This window comes from Mus caroli, unplaced genomic scaffold (assembly GCF_978045245.1).
Source record: "Mus caroli unplaced genomic scaffold, Mus_caroli_1 scaffold_15, whole genome shotgun sequence".
NCBI classification, from domain to species: domain Eukaryota; kingdom Metazoa; phylum Chordata; class Mammalia; order Rodentia; family Muridae; genus Mus; species Mus caroli.
In genome coordinates this window covers 83,614,370-83,639,003 of record NW_028227270.1, presented here as the reverse complement: position 1 = coordinate 83,639,003, position 24,634 = coordinate 83,614,370, and the positions used below count along the sequence as shown (strand labels likewise).

At 45.9% G+C, this 24,634-nt stretch overlaps 1 long non-coding RNA gene and 1 pseudogene across 3 annotated transcripts in view; one reads left to right on the top strand and one right to left on the bottom strand.

Annotated features, from left to right (window-relative positions):
• The window catches only part of LOC115032940 (uncharacterized), a 34,702-nt gene extending 10,331 nt beyond the window's left edge, over positions 1-24,371 (bottom strand). Inside the window, exons 1-2 of one of the 3 annotated variants that reach the window (XR_003838592.1) lie at positions 24,044-24,371; positions 14,594-14,969 (exon numbers count right to left, since the gene is read on the bottom strand). This is a non-coding gene — a long non-coding RNA (uncharacterized LOC115032940). Of the gene's footprint in view, positions 1-14,593; positions 14,970-16,556; positions 16,903-24,043 lie in introns of those variants that run through there. The other 2 variants (XR_003838593.1, XR_003838594.1) reach the window with 2 other exon arrangements.
• Positions 11,048-11,419, top strand: LOC110308493 (10 kDa heat shock protein, mitochondrial pseudogene; annotated as a pseudogene).
• Positions 24,372-24,634: the final 263 nt, after the last annotated feature.

Sequence of the window (24,634 nt, the reverse complement as noted above, 5' to 3'; positions counted from 1 at the left end):
GGGAGCCAAGGACGGACTTGGTGATGCAGCACTTGCCTAGAAGGTGAGATGCCCTCAGGTTCTAACCAAAGGACCACAAGGCAGAGAGAGAGAGAGAGAGAGAGAGAGAGAGAGAGAGAGAGAGAGAGAGAGAGAGAGAGAGAGAGAGAAGAGATAAGTAAACTACCCTTTCAGAAAGTAAGCTTTGGTGTTTAATGTCACCAAGGCCATCTATCTGTACCCTTAACCTGGCTTCTGATTCTGGTATGGACACTGAAAGGTAATTCTTCCCCCACATACACTTGATCATAAGAAGCATCACATTAAACCTACCCAACCCCAGGACTCACTTCTGTCTAATGCATTAGAATCTACAGAAGGGCTGTGGGTAAGCATGCCTGATAAGTAGCCCTCATTCCTCTTCCCTCCCCATCCTCAGAGTGATGGTGAAAGACTCCTATTATAGGAAAATTCCCACCCAGAACAATAGGAATGCACATGAGGTTTGTTATTTTAGTGACCTGTGTAGCTAGAACTGAAGACACAGCAAGGTGGCCATCTCTAGGGAAACGGGTCTAAAGACCACTGTTGATAACTGCATACAAGGGTATAAACACTGTGGTAACTCATAGCCACTGAACTGAGTGTCCACACACCACCACAGAGGGAACTTTAGACACATTTGATAGTCTGAAAAGAAGCGTATAAACGTGAAATGCAAACACATGCTTTCTATCCATGGGTATGGACTTAAATCAAAGGCATAAATCAAATTCCTGTAAAGTGGTTGTCTTTGAGGAGGAAAGAAAAGGGATGTGAGGATCAATTAAAAGAAGCAAAGCAAGATGTGCTTTGCCCAGACCTATGAGGACAGGGCCCACAAACTGGGAAGTAGACCTGATCTAGTTCCTTATACATATCTGAGTTGGGGGTGGGAGGGAGCCCAGGTTAAATCACGTCTATAGTGAAGTTCTAGAGACCTGGCTTCCTTCTGCCTGGGTTGTCAAAGCTTGCCTGAGGTCTGTCTCCTTCAGTTCTGCAACTCCTGTATCCTCCCAGTAAATAACCATTCTACACTCCATCCTCTCCCCATGAGATGAGAGAATCAGCTTCTCCTTTTGGCCACTAACAACCCAGTGTGCCCCCCATGAACCTATTTTCAGGCAACACAGGGCTCTATGTGGTGAACTGCCTTTTGGGTAAAGAGAGAAAATGACCATTGATCTCCCCCACCCAGGCTCCAGGGCCATGACTACTGTTTGACTTTGAAGTCCTGAGTTTCATAAGAAAGCAAGCTTTGGTTCCTACCTCTGGGTTTCTGTCTTAGATTTTCTTTATGTGAGCTAAAAGAAACCCTTCCTTCCCCAAGTTGTTTTTGTTGATTGTTTTATCACAGCAACAGAAAAACAGAAGAGGGTGCCATGCCCCAGGGGTCCTACTTCCCATAAGTTCCACAGATTTTCAAAAGAGGGCCACCATCTGGAGACCAACTTTTCAAACTCAGGAGCCTGTGGGGGACATTTCACCACTGTACCATCAGGAGGTCTTTAGGTCATAGAGGACATGACACCAACTGGCCCTGAGGGACCTCACCCCTTCTCACACTCCTCTGCTTCTGGGCTGGGAGGTGTCTGTACGTACACCAACTCTTGCTTCCACCTTGATGTGCTGTGTTGCCAGTGACAACCACCACTGTTCCAGGTTAGCTGCCAAATGACCCTTTATTTAACTCCCATTTCAAGAGACAGCTCTTTCAGGGAAACCTGATTTGGTGCCACTCTAATACGCAGCAGGTCTTGAACCCACTCTCAAGCAACCCTGAAAGCCTCTTAGCACACAGGATACTCTGAGATCAAATCTCCCTTCCCTGGTACATTCTCTAATCCCACTTCTAATTTAAGAAGTTTCCTGATTTCTTTAATTCCTCTTGGTGCTTGCTGAGTTCTTTTTCCTAATCGCTCCTAATCAGTACACATGGTTTCTTCCCCACTGGCTACCCCCACAGACCTCCTACAATCCCCAATCCCCCAATCCCCATCTCCTTCCTTTATAAGTTATCAGCTCTCCTGGGTGTCCAGCAGTCTCATTTCCATTTCCTGGCCTCCCTGACGCCTAGGGACAAACACTAGCATAGGATATTTGGATAAGCAGAGCTAACATGCTGGTAGACTCTATAGTCACCTGAGTTGGAGGGGGCAGGGCAGAGAGAAGACTGGCTTTCTATAGAATCAACATACCTCCGTTTTGAGTTCCTAGTTGGCCTTGACATAAGGCCTATCACACAGCCACACTCCCTTTGCTGCGAACAGGAATCTCAGTCTCCACACACCTCCCAGGGGTTCAGGGAACAATCAACAAATTGTTATTAGTGAATGGTGTTCTTTTTATTATGTATTAGCCATTCCGGGAAAAACCAGTTATTCTATCACAGACAGCCTCTTACAAGAAAAAAAGAAAAGGAAAAAGAAATAGGAGGGAGAACAGGGAAGGGCAGATAATGAGGAATTTCAATATCGGGGGGGGGGGGGGGAGATTAAATTTGTACCCAGTTTACAATTTCATTTATCTTTCATGAAAATGAAATTCACGACATTCCAACTGATATGAAAAACCTTGGAACAGCTCAGTCCATGAAAAAAAGAGATACTGGATACTGGCGACGCTTCAGGAGGTAAACTCTCAAAGCATGCTTTCTGCATGGTCCAGATCTGACCCTGGAATGCTAGCTACCTCTGAGCATTCAGATGATGGTACTGGGAAAACCCAAAGCAACTTGATGGCTGAAGGGCAACACAGATCCATCTGAGAGTGGACCCTGTTGTTGTGAGTCGATTGTTCAGTGTCCCCTCTAAAAAAAAATTCCACGATGTTCAGCTTCGTGTTTTCTGCAGCTAGATGCAGGCAGCTGTCCTGTTGACTAAGCATATCTTTAAAGAACCAGGCGAGTTAGGCTGGGTCTAAAAGAAAGGAAACACCCAAACCAGCTTGCTGCTTGCTTGTTCCTTCTATTTTCTGTTCCCGTCAATTTTATTTTGTGGTGTCGATTTTATTTTGTGGTATCTATCCAAGTATCTAGATAGACAGAGGGATAAGGGGTGCAAACTGCAAGGTGGTTCCAGGCGGATGTAAGTAGGAGCAGTATCATATCACCCCACCATGGCCCACGAGACCACCACAGCTCTCCTTTGTTCCATAGGAACGGTTCTCCATGCTGTTTGTCTAGCAAAATTGCCTGTTCCGGTTATGTGCCTGGTGCCCCCTGAGAAACCCATCTAAGGACAGGAAAGGGAAGCAAGTCTTAGTAAGCCCTACTTGTGGAATTCTCTGTGCCGCCTGACTTTCTCTGGAGAGGCGGGAACAGATGTCTCCTCATCTCAGATAGGGCATCCAGGGCAGGTCCAAGAAAGAACTCCACCCCAGTCTAACTTGGTGAAGGAAGGAACGATTGTGATTACCTGGCAATGGCTTATGATGGAAGGACAGATGACTCAAGGGAACTGCCTCACTAAATAGTCCACCCAGCATGGGTGAGGGCTGAGAACACCTCATTGCTGAACCGTGCACAACCTGCAGGGAGCGCCACTGAAGAAAATCTCCCCCACCCCCACCCCCACCCCCAGAAAGTGTTTACTGCTTGTCCGACCTCGGGGAGAGGACAGGCCATGTGCATCTTCTAACACTGGGTTTGAGGAGGCTTGTAAGTTTTGTGGGCCTTTTAGCTTTAAGAGACTCTATCCTCCCTTAGGAGGGAATGTTGAGATTTCGAGGAAACAGCTACACAGGCATCCTACCTTCCCATCCCCTTCCCCCATTAAATTAAATTTGTCCGTAAAGCAAGCTATCAGAAACTCAGTGTTATTTCTGTCTGTCAAGAAGTCTTAACTTGCCCTTCAATGTGGTTTTTTGCTCTGTAATGAACATCCTCCATAACCTGGCTTTGTCTCCTGTCTGTTTTCCTCAATACCCACGGGAACCTGAAACTCTGAGTAGAGAACCCAGTCTGTTTCTTTTATCTTTGAGAACTCCCTCACCACCAGCAGCCCTGTGAGAATGGGCGTATCTTGAGTGTATGAGATAGGTCTAAACGAGTGCCACTGGACCTGGGTAACAGTAGAAAATGTGGCTTCCAAAAGGCCATTGAGCTAATAATCCACTGTCTAAGTCAGGGTTTCTATTCCTCCACAAAACATCATGACCAAGTTGGGGAGGAAAAGGGTTTATTCAGCTTATACTTCCACATTGCTGTTCATCACCAAAGGAGGTCAGGACTGGGACTCACACAGGGCAGGAATCTAGAGGCAGGAGCTGATGCAGAGGCCATGGAGGGATGCTGCTTACTGGGTTGCTTTCCCTGCCTTATTCAGCTTGCTTCTTATAGAACCCAAGACTACCAGCCTAGGGATGGCACCACCCACAACGGGCTGGACCCTGATCCCTTGAGGGATCACTAATTGAGAAAATGCCTTATAGCTGGATCTCATGTAGGCATTCCCTCAAGGGAGGCTCCTTTCTCTGTGATAACTCCAGCTTGTGTCAAGTTAACACACAAAACCAGCCAGTACAATTGACCCCTTTCAACTTAACACACAAACACATCACTATTAAGCCTTAGCCCTTACTTTCTTATTCATCCCCAAGATCTAAATAACTTTAAAAGTCCAACAGTCTTTACAAATTGTTACATATTAAAATTTTAACCCTTTTAAAATATCCAATCTCTTTTGAAATTCTAAGTCTCTTAACTGTGGGCTCCACTAAAATGCTTCTACTTCAAGAGGGAAAAATATCAGGGCCCAATCACAATCAAAAGCAAGATTAGACTCTTACCGTCCAATGTCTGGGACACACTCATGACCTTTTGGGCTCCTCCAAGAGCTTGGGTCACTTCTCCAGCTCTGCCCTGTGTAGCACACACCTTGTCTTCTAGGCTCCAGCTGCTGCTGCTGTTCTTGATGATCATCTCATGGCACTGGTATCTCCAAAACACTGCTGTCTTCTGTTGCAACTAGACAGCACTTTCACAAATAACCTCCCATAGGCTCTTTTCATGGTCTTAAGCCTCAACTTCTCTGCATGACCCCTTCAGTCATGGGCCTTCAACTGCCATTGAGGTTACACCTTTACCCATGGCCTCTTCTGGCCTCTCACAGGGTCAAGCATCAGCTGCTAACCCTTCATGTTTCCAAACTCTTCTACATTACCAAGTCTGGCTGCCAACATGAGGTACAACTGTGGCTGACTCTGGAACACAGCTTCTCTGGGTTCCACTTCCCAGAAGATTTCACCTTAGTGATGCTGGTCTCTTCGCTAATTTCCTAGCTCCAGCTAACCAGCATCAATCGTCCCAGTAATGCAAAGGTTTTGTTTTAGCAGTTCTGGTATCTTGTTAATCACAGCTGATTCTTCAGCCCCAGCTAACCAAAACTATAGAATCTTCACAATCAAAACAGCTACGGCCATGATAAGAGTCTTTAATCTTCCCTCTGAAATTTCACAAGCCAGCCCTCCACTGTTTTCACTGTTCTCAACATTATCTTCCAAGCTCCTACACAACATCCCACAGAGCTCTTAATATCCAATGGCTCTTCTAGCCCAAAGTTCCAAAGTCTTTCCACAGTCCTCCCCAAAATATGGTCAGGCTGTCACATGAATACTCCATTTCTGGGACCAGTTTGTCTTAGTCAAGGTTTGTATTCCTGCACAAAACATCATGATCAAGAAGCAAGTTGGGAGCCGGGCGTGGTGGCACACGCCTTTAATCCCAGCACTCGGGAGGCAGAAGCAAGCCGATTTCTGAGTTTGAGGCCAGCCTGGTCTACAAAGTGAGTTCCAGGACAGCCAGGGTCACACAGAGAAACCCTATCTCAAAATAAAATAAAATAAAATAAAATAAAATAAAATAAAAATTTTAAAGAAGAAGAAGAAGAAGAAGCAGCAGCAGCAGCAAGTTGGGGAGGAAAGGATTTATTTAGCTTATACTTCCACATTGCTGTTCATCACCAAAGGAGGTCAGAACTGGGACTCACACAGGGCAGGAACTTAGAGGCAGGAGCTAATACAGAGGCCATGGAGGGCTGTTGTTTACTGGATTGCTTTCCCTGGCTTACTCAGCTTGCTTTCTTATAGAACCCAGGACTACCAGCTTAGGGATGGCTCCACCCACAATGGGCTGGGCCCTGACTCCTTGAGGGATCACTAATTGAGAAAATGCCTTATAGCTGGATCTCATGTAGGCATTCCCTCAAGGGAGGCTCCTTTCTCTGTGATAACTCCAGCTTGTGTCAAGTTGACACACAGGACACCAGCCAGGACACCCTCAATGTTCGTTCTTTCCTCTACAACTCACAAAACCAACAAATTATTCAATTTGCTTGATTTTTCTTTGCATTCTAGGTCTTTTAAGCATTTTTGACATTTATAAGTCAGGATCCAGAATCTGTCTGTCTTTTCTCTGTCTCTGTCTCTCTCTCACACACACTCAAACATAAACACCAAAACAAGCTTTACACAATGACACTTGCTTTATGCAAAGCACTGCTACTTCCCATCCCCCCCCCCCATTTATTTGATTGGGGTTTAAAGTATCCATAGTCCTCTAAATGCTTTTCTGGCTGCCCGTGGAACTACAGCTCCCAGCATCCATCATGTTTTTGCTCTGCACTGAAGATTGATCTGTGGCTGGTTTTTGCATCTGCCTCTTCCTAGGGTCTGTGCTCCTCTGGGAGATCTCAGGGCAAGAGAAGCTAAGAACTTCATTTCCTCAGCCACCTCTCTAACAGTTCCATTTGGTCCCACCTACCTGAGAAAGTCTTAGTGCAGGCTCAAGCTAAAATCCACGCCTTCCCCCTTCTAGTACAGTGGTTCTCAATCTTCTTAATGCTGCAACCCTTTAATACAGTTCTCACATTCAAGTAATAACATTCAGCGGTCCTTCACTCAGAATACCAACAAGATGCAGTCAGCCAGAAAATGGAAGAGAGGCCCACATGGTTCTGCAAAGAGGGCAAGCTATCCTGACTGAAGTCCTTTGATTTAGGTCAAAGCCCATCTTTATGTTCCCTTTGTTGGAGTCCTTTCACACCACAACACTTTGCCTTGGTAGACAGTGTTTTTTACAGGCAATTGCAAATCCTTTTGTGAAATGAGCCAGTGTTTAGCTACTTCAGCGTGTCCATGTACACCCGCCCTGCACATGCGTCAAGGTGTAGATGTTTAACTGTCACTTGGGATAGAGTTCAGACTAGCTTCAGGGTCAATGTCAGGCCATTCACATCAGCCTCACCTGGGAACCTGCCAGGCATATCCTCTCAGGCCCCACCCAAACTGCACTGGAAACCGTGGTGGCGTTGGGCAGGTACCCGGGTGCATGTCAAAGCTGGAAGAACCTTAGTTTTAGATGCTTGAATCAAACCAGGAATACATTTCCACCCTAAACCCACAGCTACTTTATCCACCACCCTAAAACATATAAGAGCAAGGAACACATCAGAGCTAGACAGAAACCGGTTGGGCTCACCACCATAATGTCTGAATTGTCCTCAGTCAATGGCAGTGCCCATGGCTCTTTGAGTCCTGCCCTGCCTGCCCCCACACATATGAAGGTGCGTGTTGATCTGCAACTGCGATACTTGCTTTCTCCCTCCATGAGAGAGAGCTCCAGTCCGGTTAAGCTGACAGGCAAGGGAAGAAGAATGCAGGTAGCACAAAGTGACCACACAGAAAGGAAAAGTGACTGCAGGAGCGGGGAGAGAGGCATGAGTAGAGAGCGGAGCGTTGTCAGGGGGAAAGGAACACACTGCTCCGGAGAGGAGTGGAGACTGAGTGTTCAGATAGCAGATGAAGGAATGAGAGCAGGGCCTGGGGACTTAGCTCAGTCAAGAAGTGCTTACGATGCAGACACAAGGACATGAGTTCCGATCCACACCACCCAACTCCAGGTTCAATGGGAGACCTCGTCTCAAAAAATAAGGTGAAAGGCAAGCATGGTGGCCTGACCTCGAATCCCAGCACTCAGGAAGCAGAGGCAGGTGGATCTCTGAGTTTGCAGCCAGACTGCTCTATATTGTGAGTGAGCCTATATAGCTATGGCTATAAGCAAGACCACCTCTCAATACATAAATACAATAAGGTGGAAAGCTGGAGAGATGGCTCCATGGTACGAGGAACATGGTTCACATTGCAAGAAACCCATAAATATTTGGGTTGGTGTGGCCTCCCACCTGTAATTCTAGTCCCTGAAGGAGGAGCTGGGGATCCTCAGGGTAAGCTGCTAGCCATATCGATGAGCTCTGTGTTTGATTGAGAGGGCCTGCCTCAACGAATAAGGTGCAGTAAGTGTCCCTAGAGGATGACTCCCAACTTCAATCGCGGGCTTCCACCTGGAATGCACATACACACATGTGCACATGCAGTCACGTACATGTGCATCCACGCACATGTAAAAACATACCTACACACGCATGCACGCCGCACACACACACACACATGGAAAAGGAACCAATGGTAAGGTAGAAAAGCGATTGAGGAAAATCCCTCAGTGTCTGTCCTTCACATGTGCGTGCACGCACAAGAACATGCCCGAACATACACTGCAAAGAAAAAGAAAAAAAACAGAAAACAATAAAATAAAAGGCAAAGGAGGGAAATCGACAAACTGGAGCAGAAGAGAGGCTGCAGGGAGGGAGGGATTAGAGTCTTCGCTAGGAAACAGCTTTCCTCCCAGCGTGGGACTTCATCTAATTGCCCTGTTCTTGAGCTGGACCGGTCCCGGACTTGGAAAAGGCCATAAGCATCTTATAGGCTAGGCGTATGCTCCATCTAATCCCCAACTGTATGGCTTGTGTGCCGGCTGCAGACAGCAGGCTCATGCCAGCTGCCAGGTGCCGGGGCCCAACACAATGGATTCCAGACGGCCAGGAGCCAGACAGAGGAGGGGAGAGACCAGCGATTCCCCCCAGACCCCAGACCCTGGCCAGGAGCAGGGAAAGCCTTCTTTCTCCCTCATCCTATTTAAAGGCTGGATGGAAGCGTGTCCAGATTCCAGGCATCTCACATTGCTTTGCTCCGAGCTTTTGCTCAGAAGTCAGTTTGCCAGAATGAACAAATGTTCAATTCTGTCAGCTGGAAAATGAGAGGAACAGAGGGGAGGAAGGAAGGAGAGTGTAAAAGAATGAAGAAGGGATCGTAATGGGGAGGCTTGGTCCTTGCTCATTCTCTAACTCTCCCTAACTGTCTGTAGAAAGGCTCGCATGGCCACAGGGACTTGCTCTCTACGTTCAGATTTATTTATTTATTATTATATGTATATATATACATATATATATATATATATATTGTTTTTTTCGAGACAGGGTTTCTCTGTATAGCCCTGGCTGTCCTAGAACTCACTTTGTAGACCAGACTGGCCTCGAACTCAGAAATCCGCTTGCCTCTGCCTCCCAAATGCTGGGATTAAAGGCGTGTGCCACCACACCCAGCTCCACGTTCAGATTTTTGTTTGTTTGTTTGTTCAGTTGGTTGGTTGGTTTTGGTTTTGGTTTGTTTTGCTTTTACACTTTGTTTTCCTTACTTTTTTAGTATCCCCTTTCAAAGTAGGAATTAGTTTAATCTAAGAGCATCCTAAGGGAAGGGAAGTTAGCCATCCAGGAGGAGGGCTGGAATGTCTGGAAATTACTGGAGGGAATTAAAAAAAAAAAAAAACCAAAAAACAAAAAACCATGACTTCACCTAACTCACACTGTGACAGGAGACATGTTAGCACTTGGGGAAAGACAGGTGTGGAGAGAGGAGGGCCTTTGAAAGGGACTCATGGGTTTCTGGTTGCCAGCCCAGATCTGACAACCCTGGAGGGCGCCAGCTCTCTTTTCTCCTGGAGCCCCACCCCAACCCCTGACTCCACCCATTGTGTCAGACTGCGCCACAAAATGACAGTTCCCGAAACCACCCACCCCTTGAACTTAGAGAAAAAATGTCTTAAAAGAATCAGGAAGAGGGAAGAGGGAAGAAAGTCAAGAGTGTAGCTATCAAATAGGCCATAGATCCAAAACATTATATAAGGGTAGCCTTAAGGGGAGGGTGAGAAAGAAAAGTAAGGATGAATGATCAGCTGGCAGAGTCTGGAGTCGTGATTCATTCACTCACATCTCAGCTGGACAGCTAAGAAGGCCCCAAGGTGAGAGTTTTAAAAATGACGCAAATATTATGGGAGTGATGGGTGGAATGTCGTGACCTGGGTTGGCATGGGATGCGATGGGTAAGGTGGGCTGATGGGAAATACTGAGCTCTGGGAAGGAAAGATCTGTACAAAGGAGGTGGTCCTCTAAAGCAGAGGTTTTATTTATACTGAGGAGCTGCAGGGCATTCTTCAGCTCAGCATTTCCTATCCACCTGACCCTTCCCAGCCCAGATGATGATCTTTTAAGCCTACTGCTCCAGCCACACTGGAAGACTGCATGCTGTTGCGCTACACAGTTTAACCACTAGCATGGGTTGGAGGGACAGGCTCTTAAGATTCCCCAGGGAAGATATATTTACAAACGCACCCAGGATCAAAGGAGCCACATGACAAAGGAGAGACGGAACTCACCCCATGTCCAGGGAGCTCTTTGCACCACGCACACTGCCCACTCCTATTTGCAGAAGACAGCACCTGAGCCTGCTCAGTAAATCTGGCTTCAGTATTGCCAGGCACGGGTGTCCATAAGCCCAGCGGTCAGAAGACTGAGGCAGGAGAATAGTAATCTGAAGCCAGTCTAGGTCACATAGAGAGAGACTTTGTCTCAAAGAAGAAAGAAAAAAAGCAGTGCGGTATAGAAGGTTAGAGTGCTAAGGAGCTGTTTCCCAGCATTACTTTTGAGATACCTCAACTTCCAAAAGATGGGACCTGTCCCTCATCTCCCCACCATTTCACACTCCCAGGATCCAGGGACCAAGTACTAAAATCGTTATGGCATGCATGTTGGTTAAAATCTCATCACAGACATTTCACTTGAAAAAAAAAATCAAAGTCAAATTCTTCAATCTAGTAACTGCTGAAGTTGCTCTGTCTGGTTACAGATGAAGATGTAGCTCTTGGCTGTCTCTCCAGCACCACACTGCTGGTCACGTACACCTTCTATGATGCTAATGGGTAACCTTCTGAAAACTCCTGGGCAGGCTCTCAGAAAGTTTCTCCTGCTCTTTGACAGAGAATTGGTTGAAAGGGATGTAGCCAAAACTGTAACCAAAGGTGGCATTACACTTCCAGAAAAGTCTCAAGGAAAGGCGTTTCAAGAAACAGTCGAAGCTGTGGGATTGGGTGAGAAATGAAGGGATTCAACCAGTTAGTATGAAGTATGGAGAACAAGTTCTCCCAGAATATGGAGGCACCAAAGTTGTTCTAGACGACGAGGATTATCTCTTATGTACAGATGGCAATATTTTTGGAAAGTAGGTGGACTGAAATCACCACTGAAATGGTGTCACATGAACTGCCCATTTCACTGACACTGTGAACTATTTCATCATGTAAATAATTCCCATGGCTTCTTTTATATTAAACTGATGATACTCCAACTAAAAATAAAGTGTACAAGTTGATAGATTTTTTAACCAAGGTTGTGTATATGTTAGCGGGAGACCGGAGCCCCCCTTCTCACTAAAAACTTACATTATCGACAGTTAACTATGCTCTCAGGACTACATTAATCCCTTCTATCAACTTGTACAACTGTGCACAGCGATACTGGGATGTGCTGGCCAGTATGATCTTCGAGTGATGGCAATTAGTACAAAATAATTAGAACATTATAAATCTCGTCCCGGGAAGGGATTCATGTAGTTCTGGGAGCATAGTTAACTGTCGAGAATGTAAGTTGTTAGTAAGAAGGGGGGCTCTGGTCTCCCACTTTGTCTTGCCATCTGACCTCTTCCCTCCTGCACGGTGCCTGTCACGGTGTGAGACAGCAAGGAAGTTCACTCTCCAGAGGCAGATGCATTGTCATCTCCAGTCCCGGGTTTTGGATCTCCCAAACAGCAAGCTAAGAGAAAACTTTTCAGTATAAAAATCCCCAGGCTTGGGGATTTCATTATTGCAGCATAGACTGGAGGAATGCACACTTTATTAGTAGGATGCTCCTCAGAAGTTTTGTATTAATAGGGAAACCGAGGAGAGTACGTAGCTCCTCCTCCTTTTATGGATGTCTTAGACTAGGATGTTTTGTTAGTTGTGATCCATGAGCCACTGTTGATGTTCTTATTCAATGAATGCTTTATTTAGCTCCCAAGTTTCAGCCTTAGTTTTTTGTTACTTGTTTTTTTTTTCCTTTGTTTATTTCTTTGGGTTGTTTGTTTGTTTGTTTCATTCTTCTTTCTGGGTACCACATTACGATGACATCCGTAGCCTCCTCCCTGGTGTGACAGCTCCTTAGACGATGCTCCTTGTTTTTGATGACCTTCACGGCTTTAAGGAGCATTAAGGGGTTTTGTAGACTGTTCGGAAGCCAGGCTTGGTTGATGGTCTCCTCATGTCAAGGGATCTGGGCGATGGTGCTTAGTTCGGAGACCACTGAGGTCAAGTGCCACTCTAGTCCTGACTTGGCTTGCCCTATTGATGCTGCTGTTGTCTAGAAAAGGCATCTTCATGATGAAACTCCTCCTCTATCCCTTTCTCCATGTACTTCCTAGAAGTTATCCCTTGCAGCCCACACTTGAAAGTGGGGAGTTCAATAGGAGAGATGTATGTATGTATGTATGTATGTATGTATGTATGTATGTATGCATGCATGCATTTATTTGAAACACACTCTCAATACACAGCCCAGGCTGCCACCTTGAACTCAATAACCCTCTTGCCTTGGCCTTTTAGGCATGTGCCACCCTGCCTGTCTGCTGTTTTAGTTAATGGCTTTTATAAAAACGTCATTTTAGAGTGAAACAGAAGTACAGACAGCTCCCATGGGCTTTCTTCTGCCCTGTGTGCACAGGTGTACTTCCTACCTGCAGTCTTCCCCAGGGTGGGACACCTGCTACAACTGTTAGCCTGTTCTAGACACATCCCAGTCAGCCATAGTCCACAGTAAACACCAGGGTTTACTCTTCGTTTGTACACACTTGTCCAATGGTAGTCACAGGGGTGCATCTTTGTAGGGTTGCACAGAGAGTGTGCCTGAGACCAGCTGTATATCGCTCCATACTGCTCATCCCTTGTGGCACCGATTGCCCTTCTTTCTAGAATGGCATCTACTTAGGATCACTCGGTATGGATATTTTTCCTTTTTTGTTTTTCAGACTAATCCCTGTTCTTAAGAATGTCCTCGACATTCTTGTGTGTCTGATCGGTTCTTCAGTTGATTGGCAATGGCGCAGGTGATCTATCCCGTCTAATGTTCTTCCTCAATCCAAGCCGGGTCCCATCATTTCCCCAGACTGGAAGCCAGACACCATCCCTTTCAGGACCTTCCTGACCACCCGAGATACCACTGCAGACCCAGGCCTTTCCTCCTTCTTGGTTTCGTGCTTAGCACTTTCAGTCACAGCCATGTTTTATTTTGTTTTGTTTAATGTCCATCTCCGCAAGAACAAAGACCACTGCTGCATTAGGTCGTTTTCAGCATCTGGTATACTGCTGACTCAGAGGAGTAAATATCGAGTGTGTAAAACCAAACAAACTTAACCCCTACCACTACACCACACATACACACACACACAGGGAGACAGACAGACAGACAGACAGACTTTATGCAAATATGTACATCTGACCACTCACCTGGCTTGCCCTTTGCCTCCAGAGGACAGCTGTAGTTCAGGGTGGGAAGAATGAGACTTGAGAGCACAGTAACCATGACCAGCTCTTTTTCTCCTCTCCTACAGTGTGCTTGCTATAGTGCCTATAGTTCCCATTTGAGATGAATTTATCTGGGGATGTTTTTCCTACTAAATTTTTAGTTTTCTGTTTAAATGTTTAATTTAAAAAAAATCTGAGTGCTTTTGAGCGAGTCAGATAATTTCAAGAACCATGAGGCAACTGTTAGATAGACCCCTTAGGTTCTTCAAGGCCAAGAAGGCACTGGGCTCTGTGGCTCTCCTTCTAGCCCATATTCTAAGTACCAGGCTGACAAATTCTATCTCCCAGTAGCTTCAAGCTCTCTTCTAAGGTCAAAGTGGACATCTGTCTGATCCTGTCCTCCTAAGGGCAGACCTCACCAGAAAGAGTGCTCTTTGAAACCCTAGAACAGTGGTTCTCAAACTCTGGGTGGTGACCCCCTTTGGGGAGTCAAAAGACCCTTTCACAGGAGTCGCCTAAGACAATCAGAAAACAGATATGTATATTATGATTCATAACAGTAGCAAAATTACAGTTATGAAGTAGCAATGGAAGTAATTGTATGGTTGGGGTCACCACAACATGAGGAACTGTATTAAAGGGTGGCAGCTTTAGGAAGGTTGAGAACCACTGCTCTAGAGGTTCAAGGACAGAGCAAGCGGGAGTGCAGGGGGCAGCAGAGTGTAAGCATGATGTGTGCTAGGCACCTAAGCAACTGGGGCCACCTCATTTGTCCTCTGAGCCTGGATGTCAACAGCAGGCCACCTCCCTCGCTGTAATCCTGTTCCCCTGGCTAATGAGAAATTGGCTTACCTCCACACCTGTCTCTGTGTCCATAAATGACAGAATAGTCCACGTGTGTGAGGCAGGCAGGTCCTCTTTCTTTTTCCCAGTCATTTTAGCATGCAGTGTAATGTTGGCCAAAGCCCTTCTCTTTCCAAAGCTCGGGTCTTCTCTTTCTGAGCCCACGATATCAGTGCAGATTCCCCTAGGATTTCATAGGGCTTCCATCTTGTCCCCAACCTCAAACAAACCTACAGCCGTATACCCACACTGGGTTTATTTTCTAAACTATGGCCTAGATTTCTAGGAATGGGGTTAGTATTTTGAGGAAAGAGTGTAGTACGTCGTTTTGTAGCTGTTTCCAAACGTTTCTGGACGAGATGCCCATCTCACCAGCCTCCTGGACCTGGAAGCAATGGATAGTTTTAAATTTTGAAAGCTGAGCTGCGAAAATCTGAAGGTCTGATTCATTTTGCTTTTGCTCATCTGACTCCCTGGGAAGGAGGGGGTTGGGGGACCAGTATCATTCCAAACCTCTAGCTATTAGCACTTCCTTCTCCCTAATTCACCTAGTTTTATCCCCCCCCCCCCACTTCTTGAGATAGGTGTTAGTTTTCTCATATCAAGGTCCAACCATTTACCTACATAGTTACACATTACCCACTTTCCCTTGCTATCTATCAAAGTATATTTCTCATGTAGCTATTGGATAATCAAACACTTTGTTTTTCTGGTAACATTTTCTATTTTCTGTCTGGTTTAAAAAGGACTCTCCACCCATCCTAAGTCCTACTCTATTCTTTTTTTTATTGCAGTTTGCTTCTCTCCTCCCTCTGTGGAGGAGCCAAGTCAGGAAACAAAGGCTCTCTCAGAAACAGAGAGGCCTTGAAGTCTGTTCTCTGGGCCATTTCTTCGGCTCCTGCCACCTATTAGGACTTTAAAACATCGTGTCTTCCAACAGCCTCTCTTAAAATGTCAGCCCGGCTGCAGTAGTAACACTTCAAGGTTGTGTCAGGAAACAGGGCTGGGCTTCAGGAGAACTTTACAAGGACGGACAGCTTGGAAAGAGGACAGAGGAAAAGGGCAAACAGAAGATGAGGGAGGGGGAGGGGAGAAAGAGGAAGAGGGGAGGAAGAGGAGGAGGAAGAGGAAGAGAAAGAGGGAGACAAGGAGAGAGAAGAGGGGGAGGGGAGGAAGAGGAGGAAGAAGACAAGGAGAAAGAAAAGGGGAGGGGAAGAAGAGGAGAAAGGAGGAAGAAGAGGAGGAAGACAAGAAGAAGGAAAAGGGGGAGGGGAGGGGAGGAAGAGGAGGAGGAAAAGTGGAGGAAAATGAGAAGGAAGAGGAAGAGGAGAGGGAGGAAGAGGAGGACAAGAAGAGGAAATCAGGTAGGGAATAATCCACACACCTAGCAACTGAACTAAGCCACACATCTGTGTAAGTCAGGGTAGTAGATGGAGGCTGAGGAGAAGCAAGATGCAAGGAGGACAGACAGCACAGTCCCTGACACCTAAGGTGTGGGTACTTTTAAGAGGGAATGCTGGGCACAAAGAGAAGCCCCTTCATGTAAGGTTGAAAAGCAGAGAAGAAAAGATGGTGAAGGCTTCAAGGAGACCAGGAGTGGTGTGAGAATGAGGCTTCGGTCCTGGCTAAGTGGCAACAAACAGGGGAAGAGGCCCTTCTGAAGAGCCAGGACAGAAGTGGGAGGAGCATTTTAGGAAAAATGGCTTTCCAGACAGAACAACGGAAAGTGTGTGCAGAAAAGAGAGTGGCGGCAACGCTGGAAAGAGGACTGCAGATGACAGATGGAGTAGTGGTCTGGCCTAGGTCTTGTAGGCAATGGAGTCCAAGCTGCAGAATCAGTCAGGTGGCCTTGTCCCTACACCACAGTAGGAATCCATTAGAATTCTCTGGTCCATTTGATCTTCCAATTCATGGTGGATAGATCTTAAAAATAGATCACCTCACTCAGTGGGTCCCTCTCTCCTGAACTTACTGAATCAGATGATCAGACCTCTTGTGTTTGGTGCTTTCTATCTGTTTCCTCGAAGGCAGAGTGGGGAGTGTCTGTAAGGTTCCTTCGCTTAAATGTTCATCATTTCTTCTCACCAGGCTCCTTTATGAGATTGGAGATGGGCAGCAGAGAGCTCTGCATTGACCAGGGTCTTTCTCTTGGCTAACTGTTCACAGAATGGACACAGAGTACCCAGAGTACCAGAGTAGCTGATCTGCTTTGAGGAAAGTGACCTGACACCTAATCAAAGAGCATGTGACCCAGATGTAAGCCAATTGGAATCTCATAAGCCTCTGGCCAAGGACACGCTCTTGATCCACTCAAAGGTGGTGAAATGCAGTAAGCCCTTGCCTGGAAATGTTCAGCAAAATAGCTTCTTCCCCACCCTGTCCTCCTCCTCTTCTTCTTCCTCCTCCTCTTCCTGTTTCTCTCCAACTCCTCCTCTTACTCCTCATCCTCCTCCTCCAAGTCCAACTCCTCTCCCTCCTCCCCCTCCTCCTCCGACCCTCCCTCCTACTTCTCCAACACCTCCTCCTCCAAGTCCAACTCCTCCCCTTCCTCCTCCTCCTCCCACACCTCCTCCTTCTCCTCCAACACCACCTCCTCCTCCAAGTCTCACTCCTCCCTTTCCTCCTCCTTCTCCTCCAACTCCAACTCCTCTTTCCCTCCCCCTTGGTTGAACTTAGAAACCCCTCACCTTGAGATAATTCCAATTATCCTGCAAACGGAAAGCTTGCTTTATAGTAGGGTCTGAGTTACAAAATTTTAGACCTGACTAAAGTCACATGTGAATCACACCAGGCAGCCCTCTGCTGCTCGCTCACCAGCCGGCAAATCCCCTCTTTTGATTTGCTTGTTAGAGTTGGATTTCTTGTCCACTTGCAACTGAAGGAATTATGACTGTGCTGGGTACAAAGTCCTTCTAAAAAGTCTGCTCCCTCCAGCACCAAGAAAGCAAGAACCTTTAGTCTGCTTCATAAGGAAAATGAATGACATCCAGACAAAATGATTCAGGAGTATTGGAGCAGCTCTTCCCCTAGCTTCCAGTATTCTGCACCTGACCCCATCCCAACTCACCAAAGGCAATAGGCATAGCATTGTGAGGCTTTGTGCCACTAGATAGGGTGACATTTGCTGCCAGCTGCTCAGTAACCAAGCCAAAGGCTCTTGTTTGTAGGGACCACTTCTGCTCCCAGCTGTCTTACATAGGTCTAAATGCTGGCTGCGCCTGCCTTGTGACTCACTACAAACTTAGTGGCTTCGGTTTAGGACACAATTGTGTAGGATCGCTGCCTTTTAAAATCTTGTTATGTATTTCCTTCTTCAGAATACACAGCTGGCAGAGAGTTCTTCAATTCCACCTAAGCTCGTCTCTTAGACCTAAGAAAACTCAAATCTGAAGAATAACAACCAAGGTGCCCCATTACCCTGTGGAGCCAGACCCCCCCACCCCCAAAATCTAGCTTTATAAATAAAGTTTTATTGGCATAGAGCCATGCCTGTGGATTTCTGTAGCATCTGTGGCCACCTTCAGGCAACAAGGGCTGACACTTGGTAGTTTCTTAACTGCATAGTCTACAAAGCTGAAAATACATGCTGTGGTCCTTTATAGAAAATGTTGTCCCCTCCTTCTCTTGATCTAGTTGCCTGAGTCCCCGAGTGTTGAGTTTATTTAAGACAGTGTTTCAAGCACTTGCTGTGAACAGAGCTTTGGACAATTAAAGATCTTCAAAGACATTAAACCCACTGCCCAAACTGTTCGAACTCAACTGGCACCTTTTCTAGCCTGTCATCTACTCTTCCACTAGAAATGGGAGTTTAAAACTAAAAGTCCACTTATTTAAAGTACCTTCTATATCCCAGAAACTGCCCTGGGCCTTGGGATTCTATCACTAAGTCAAAAGCCTAAGAATCCAAGTGTTTGTGAAATATACACTCCCCCCTGGGCAGAGGTGGATGAAGAGAGCATTCTTCACCTCTGACCCCAAGACAAATTGTAGCCCAAGCTGACAGAGCTTCTGATGGCAGAGTTGGGTCTCCAATGCAACTCACTAAATGCAAGTGTTTCTGGGTGTGCTTTCGTGTCGTCACAGAGGAGCACATGGTTTCAACGGCTCTCCATCTCCTTCAGTTCCATATCTCTATTTCTTACAAAAACCAGGCAGGTTCATCAGAGAGCCAGCAGGCCCCCATCAGAGTGAAAAGGCTAACCTCTGCCACTTTCGCCCAAGTGTCCTCTTAAGAGCAGACACCAAGGCCAGAAACGAAACGTCAGGTCCCAGCTCCATGGGCCCAAGGGATATCTGGTTATTTTGGTTGTTTTTGTTTTTCGAGACAGGGTTTCTCTCTGTAGCCCTGGCTGTCCTGGAACTCACTCAGTAGACCAGGCTATCCTTGAACTCAGAAATCCACCTGCCTCTGCCTCCTGAGTACTGGGATTAAAGGCGTGCACCACCACACCCCTATCTGGTTATTTAAGCGAATTTCTGTCAGGTTTAAAATGTGCAAATCACATACAAATCACTACTTTCCTACAAGACCACAGAGCAGCAGCAATTGAGTTTTGTTTGTTTATTTGTTTGTTTGTTTGTTTGTTTTTAAAATTTCTATGGCCCGGGTAAAGAAGAATAATAGGGAGGAAGAGGAAGACCTGAAAAAGGCAAGACCAATCCACGTCATAAGCAGACAGGGGAGTCTTGGGGATTACCCTTTCTGCTCTGCTTTCAGGCTGAGGCCCCTCTTCTCTCTGCAGATCCCCCTCTTCTTCTCTCTGCAGACCCCCTCAAGGAGAGTTAGACGAGGGGTGGGTGCCTATGAACCCAGAACTCTTTGAGAAGTCTCCTGTTAAGCCAATGTCTGTAATCCCAACATGTGGAGACTGAGGCAGATCAATGCCAGCCCAGGCCACAGTGAAATTCTGTCTCAACACTCTAGAGAAATGAGGGGTGGGGTGGGAAATTTGGTATTTGAACTACAATTTTAGTTCATTTTAATTATGAAGGTTGTTCTAAGAAGCTTCCCTACCCAAACTCTTGCTTTCTTCCAAAGTTCTGCTCTGTGGAAACCACTTTCTGAAGACCTAAAATGACTCTGTTCTGTGTACTCTGAGGGTTTTAGTGAATCCTGTAAATTCCCTTAAAATAGTATCTGAACTGAAGGAAAATTACCTGTGAATATTTATTATTCTCAGGCTAAACTCAATAGCAAATTGCCTTAGAGAAATTTATGACTGAACTCTTTCCTGATACATTGAAGGACTTCCCTGACACCTGGCAAACATCACTAGAACTCAGCCACTGAGATCTTAAGGGATCATTGGGGCTGAGATTCACATCTGTGGAGTATCAGACATTTCAAAAGCGTCCATCCTTATTTAGGAGCAAGAGAAGAGAGATTTGATCATGGAACCAGACTCTCACGAGAGTCTATAGTGTGTGCAGTCATCATTCAACAAATCCTTGAGTTTCACATGGGAGTCCTAGTCTAGATGATCAGGAATGAAGGAGTCAATCAGGTCCCTGTCCTAAAGCTTAGAAACAAGTCCACTAAAGCATTTGCAACTCAAATATACATATAATAAATATGTTACTTATTATATTTATTATATATACTATATATTAATATATAATTTTAGAAAATGATAAACGCTACTAAGACTAAACACAACTAAAGTGAACGGAGTGTGGGAAAAGAGTTAGATGGGTCTGGGTGTTCTTGGGGAGCGAGGATGAGCATCACAAGGAAGACTCCAGTGGGAATGGATTTGTGGGATAAAGAGAAGAATAGATCAGAGCAACAGGGACCCTTGGAATGCGCACAGTGTGGGGCAAGGGGCTTGCATGTCATGAAAGGGATGTTGATTCTATTCTAAACAAGCCACACAGTAGGGAAATCTGAGCAGAGACTAGCTGTGACTCTAACTGCTCTCTGGGGAAAACTCTAGGAAACAGATCAGGAGAAGGGAGAACAAAAGTAAAGAAGTCAGTGGTAAGACCATCCTCAGAGTGACACGGACCTGGAGCAGAAGCTGCTGGCTGCTGTCCTGTCTGCCTGTGAGCCTCTGTCCCTAGCCCCTAAGCAAAATGGCAACCTATAGTGGGTACTTGGTAAACAGTGAATGGACAGAGGAATACAGTCCTGACCCAGGGCACTCATGGCTCCCACGAAAGGCAAAGACATAGCTCCTTTAGCTGTGACTAAAATGGGTGGTGATCAGGGTGGATGTTTGCAGGAGGATTGATGTGGAAGGTGTCTTTTCCCGGCAGAGCCCTGGAGGAAGCCAGACTACAGCTGGGACTTGCAGAGACTCTCAGGTGTCCGATGGGAAGAACTGTTAAGGGACAGAAAGGGGCAATCTGGTGGAGCACTCTGGCCATTGAACTGACATCCCAAGAGATGAGACGTCCCGTCTTTATTCGGGACTCAAGCTTGCCCCTTGTCTCTAACCAGATGCCTGCAGAACATTCTCTTTGGCTCCCTTTAAGCATACTCAGAGATTCCTTTCAGTTCCTTTTGCTGTTGGTTGTGCTGTAGACAGGGATGGGCCCCGCTACCCTCCACACCCTGGGACTATCCATCCGGAAGTACTGAGTCAACAGCCCTTGCTCAGAATCTACCTCAGTCTTTTCCCACACCTCAGAGAAACTGGTCCCAGGAATGAGGTGGGGCAGCAGGAAGAGAGGGCTAGGTGTGTGCCTGCAGATCTCGGGGATGGGAGGGAACTGGGATCAGAAGCCTGGGCTGTTTACTTGCACAGGGATGCCTAGAGAGCCTGCAGCACACCTTTGTGGATTTCAGCCCAAGAGTCTAGCTGTGTAAGTCTGAGATCTGGAGGATCCATGTTTCTCATCAGCTCCCAGGGAAGCAGAGCCCTCCAGGATCACCCTTCAGGAATACTATTCCATAGAAAAACCACAAGAGGTTTTCAGGAGAAAAAAAAAATTAGCCATGATTTATAGAATGCCCAGCCCCAGGCTAAGGGAGTTGTGTTGAATAATCTCTCTTTAATCCTCACGCAGCCCTAGATTGTGAGTATTTAAACAGATAAGACGTAGGAAGACTGAAAAACTCGCTTAAAGTATATAACTTAAGAGTGATCCTTGACCTAACAACCTGACTCTACTGCCTGAACTATAAAGAGAATTTTCAAGGGGATGAATTGGCAAGGTCTGCTTCTGGTCCATTATCAGTGACAGCTAGTGGAAGAATCAAGGACTTCCTAGCACAGCTGAGCGCCCAAACATTCAGCGGCAAAGGAGGTGCCTGCAGCCATAACTAGATCCAGTAGAATCACAGGGTCCTTCAACGTCTGCAGACTAATAATAATCTTAGAAAAAAATTAAAGGGTCAGGTAACACACATGTCCAGCTTGAGGGTAACCCTGGATTCAGCCTCCGAGACTACCAAAACGTATGTGCATGTGTGTGTGTGTGTGCACACATACATAATTTCATTTTTAAGTTTTAAACAGGAGTCTGAAAGGCATGGTAGCAAATACCTATGACCCCAGCACATAGGAAACGAAGGCAACAAGATCAAGTGTTAGATGCCAGCTGGGCTACATTCTGTCTCAAAGGATGGACACACACACACACACACACCCCACAGGATATAATGACGTAAACATGTAATCCCAGCACTAGGAGATAGAGGCTGAAAGACCAGAAGTTAAAGATCATCTTTGGCCATCGAGCAAGGTTGAAGTCAGCCTGGACTACAAGAGGCTCTGTTTGTGTTTATTTTCTCTTTTAAAGCCCCTCAAAATGCATAAACAATAAATAAATAGAATTGAGGAGCCTGTCTGTCTCTCCCCCATTAAGAACACATAGAAACAGCCATCTGTGAGGAATATGCCATCACCACGATCGAATCTTCAGATACCTTGCCCCTGGTTCTTTGTCTTCGTTGCCTTAAATTCTGTTGTTTACCAGCTTATTATTTAAAAAACAACAACAACAAAAACCTATCACAACATAAAGGAGTGTAACTGTTGGTATCAGGACCTCCAAAACCAGTGACATCACGTAAGCAGGGCCTGCAGGCCTGATGCCAAGACAACAGCCACCATATTCCCAGAATCCACTTGGCTCACCTCCCACCTTTACCTGTGTTACGTCATCACTCATATATAAAAAAAGGCCCCCTGATTGCTCTCTCTCTCTCCCCTTCTCTTTCCGCCACCACCTTGCCCCTCTTTCTCCCAATAAACCTCATGTAGAACTGTTTGGCCTGGTGTCATCCTTCTGAAGCCGCGAGGCATTCAAGATCATAACAGTAACAGTCTTACTACCTTCATTTATCTAAAGTCTCTGCGTTTTAGTATAAAATCTTTCCCGAAACAAATGAACAAAAAAACCTCTATCATGTCTCCTCTTCTCCCACCCAGTAACCTAACACTCTCGGTGCTGCTCTGCCCAAGATAAGGGGCAACTGCATTAACGATTGGCCTAGCGAGACATGACTGCTGGCGGAGTAGTGGCACACACACCACTGGAGTAAACAACCACTTCCTGTTTGGATTTGAGTCCCACTCTACAAGATGAAGCCCTTACCTGACACCATTATTAGGCCAAGAATGGTGCTTAGACGGGTCATAGGCCCTAAGGGAAAACTACTGCAATCATGATGCTAAGTGGACACAGTACTAAATTGAATCCCATTGACTTATCCCATAGATCAACCCTCATCTGAGAAACTTCTATTTGCAGTAGATGATAATTAATACAATGACTCACACCTAGCTAGAGTGCACAGAATATGAAAGTACAGCATGTTTAGTCGTAAAGGAAATATATATATATATATATATATATATATATATATACATATATATGTGTGTGTGTGTGTGTGTGTGTGTGTGTGTGTGTGTGTGTGTACATGTGTCTTCCAGACACAGCAGACAGCTGCACAAATGCACTCACAGTGCTGGTTGTGACTGTACACACAAAACCCATGCAAGCCTAAGCCAGACCAAATCCTAGTACAGAGAGGGGAACTGGGCATCCAACCCACCCCAAGCCATGAAGCCACTGGTAATTGTTATCCGCTGGGAGGAGGAGAGATGGTTGTCTCTAAGAGCACAGATCTTGGTAAGTCAGCCACACCCCAGTGGAAGATCATATTTGAAGAATATCTCGGGCAACACAAATTGGTCCTTATGGGTTGTCCTTTTTTTTTTTTAAGGACACAAAACTGAGTAGATAGCAAAGGATGGTGGAACAGGGGAATGACTGATCAAAACACACTGTATGAAACTCAAAAATCTCAAAGAACTAATAAAAATTTAATTAAAAAGTAGTGGCTAATTTGCCTAAATTTTCGTCATCATCATTATCATTGAAGTATAATAAACAAGATCCACGATAAAGCAGGGCTTGGGGGTTACAATGTGGTGTCAGAACAGAGAGAAAAGGGGCTGAGAATTCTCCCTGTGAAATGTTATAAACAACAAAAGAAGTAGGGTGAGTTACCTTTGTATGATCACAGTTACAGCAGAGGCAGAGCAGCAGTTTGACTTAACACCCTTACCAGAGGGAAGCCCCGGGGAGGATTCTCGCTCAAACTCTTCTGGGAAGAAAGTCCCCGAAAGAATGTCACACAGAGTTAAAGCTTGACCCGCAGTTTCCGTCCCAACTGCTGACTTCCTCAGTTTTAGAGTCTCCTTGTGGCAGACGTCACAGCGGATCACAAGGACTGTTGAATGTGCTTAAATAATTTGCTGTCTAGCAAAACGAACCACGGGGGACAGAGCTGTTTCCCTGTAGGAGGATGCCCTAGCTCAGAGCCTAGGGATCCTTCCAACCTGTGCACCAAATCCTGGTCATTATGTGCCTGACCCTTGCATAGGGAGCAAAGACTCTCTCACTTTGGGCTCCTGGAAAGGTTAGGTAGGCTGTCCTTTGAGTTCCAGTTCAGCCTGTGCAGAGACATAGCAGCCTTTGGGGCCCATGGCCAGCTTTTCTAAGCATCCTTTCTAAACTTCCATGAGCTCCTGACCCTTAGGATCTTAGGGGCCCATTATTTTCAGAAAATGAAATCTGGATTAAAATACATTCATTTGC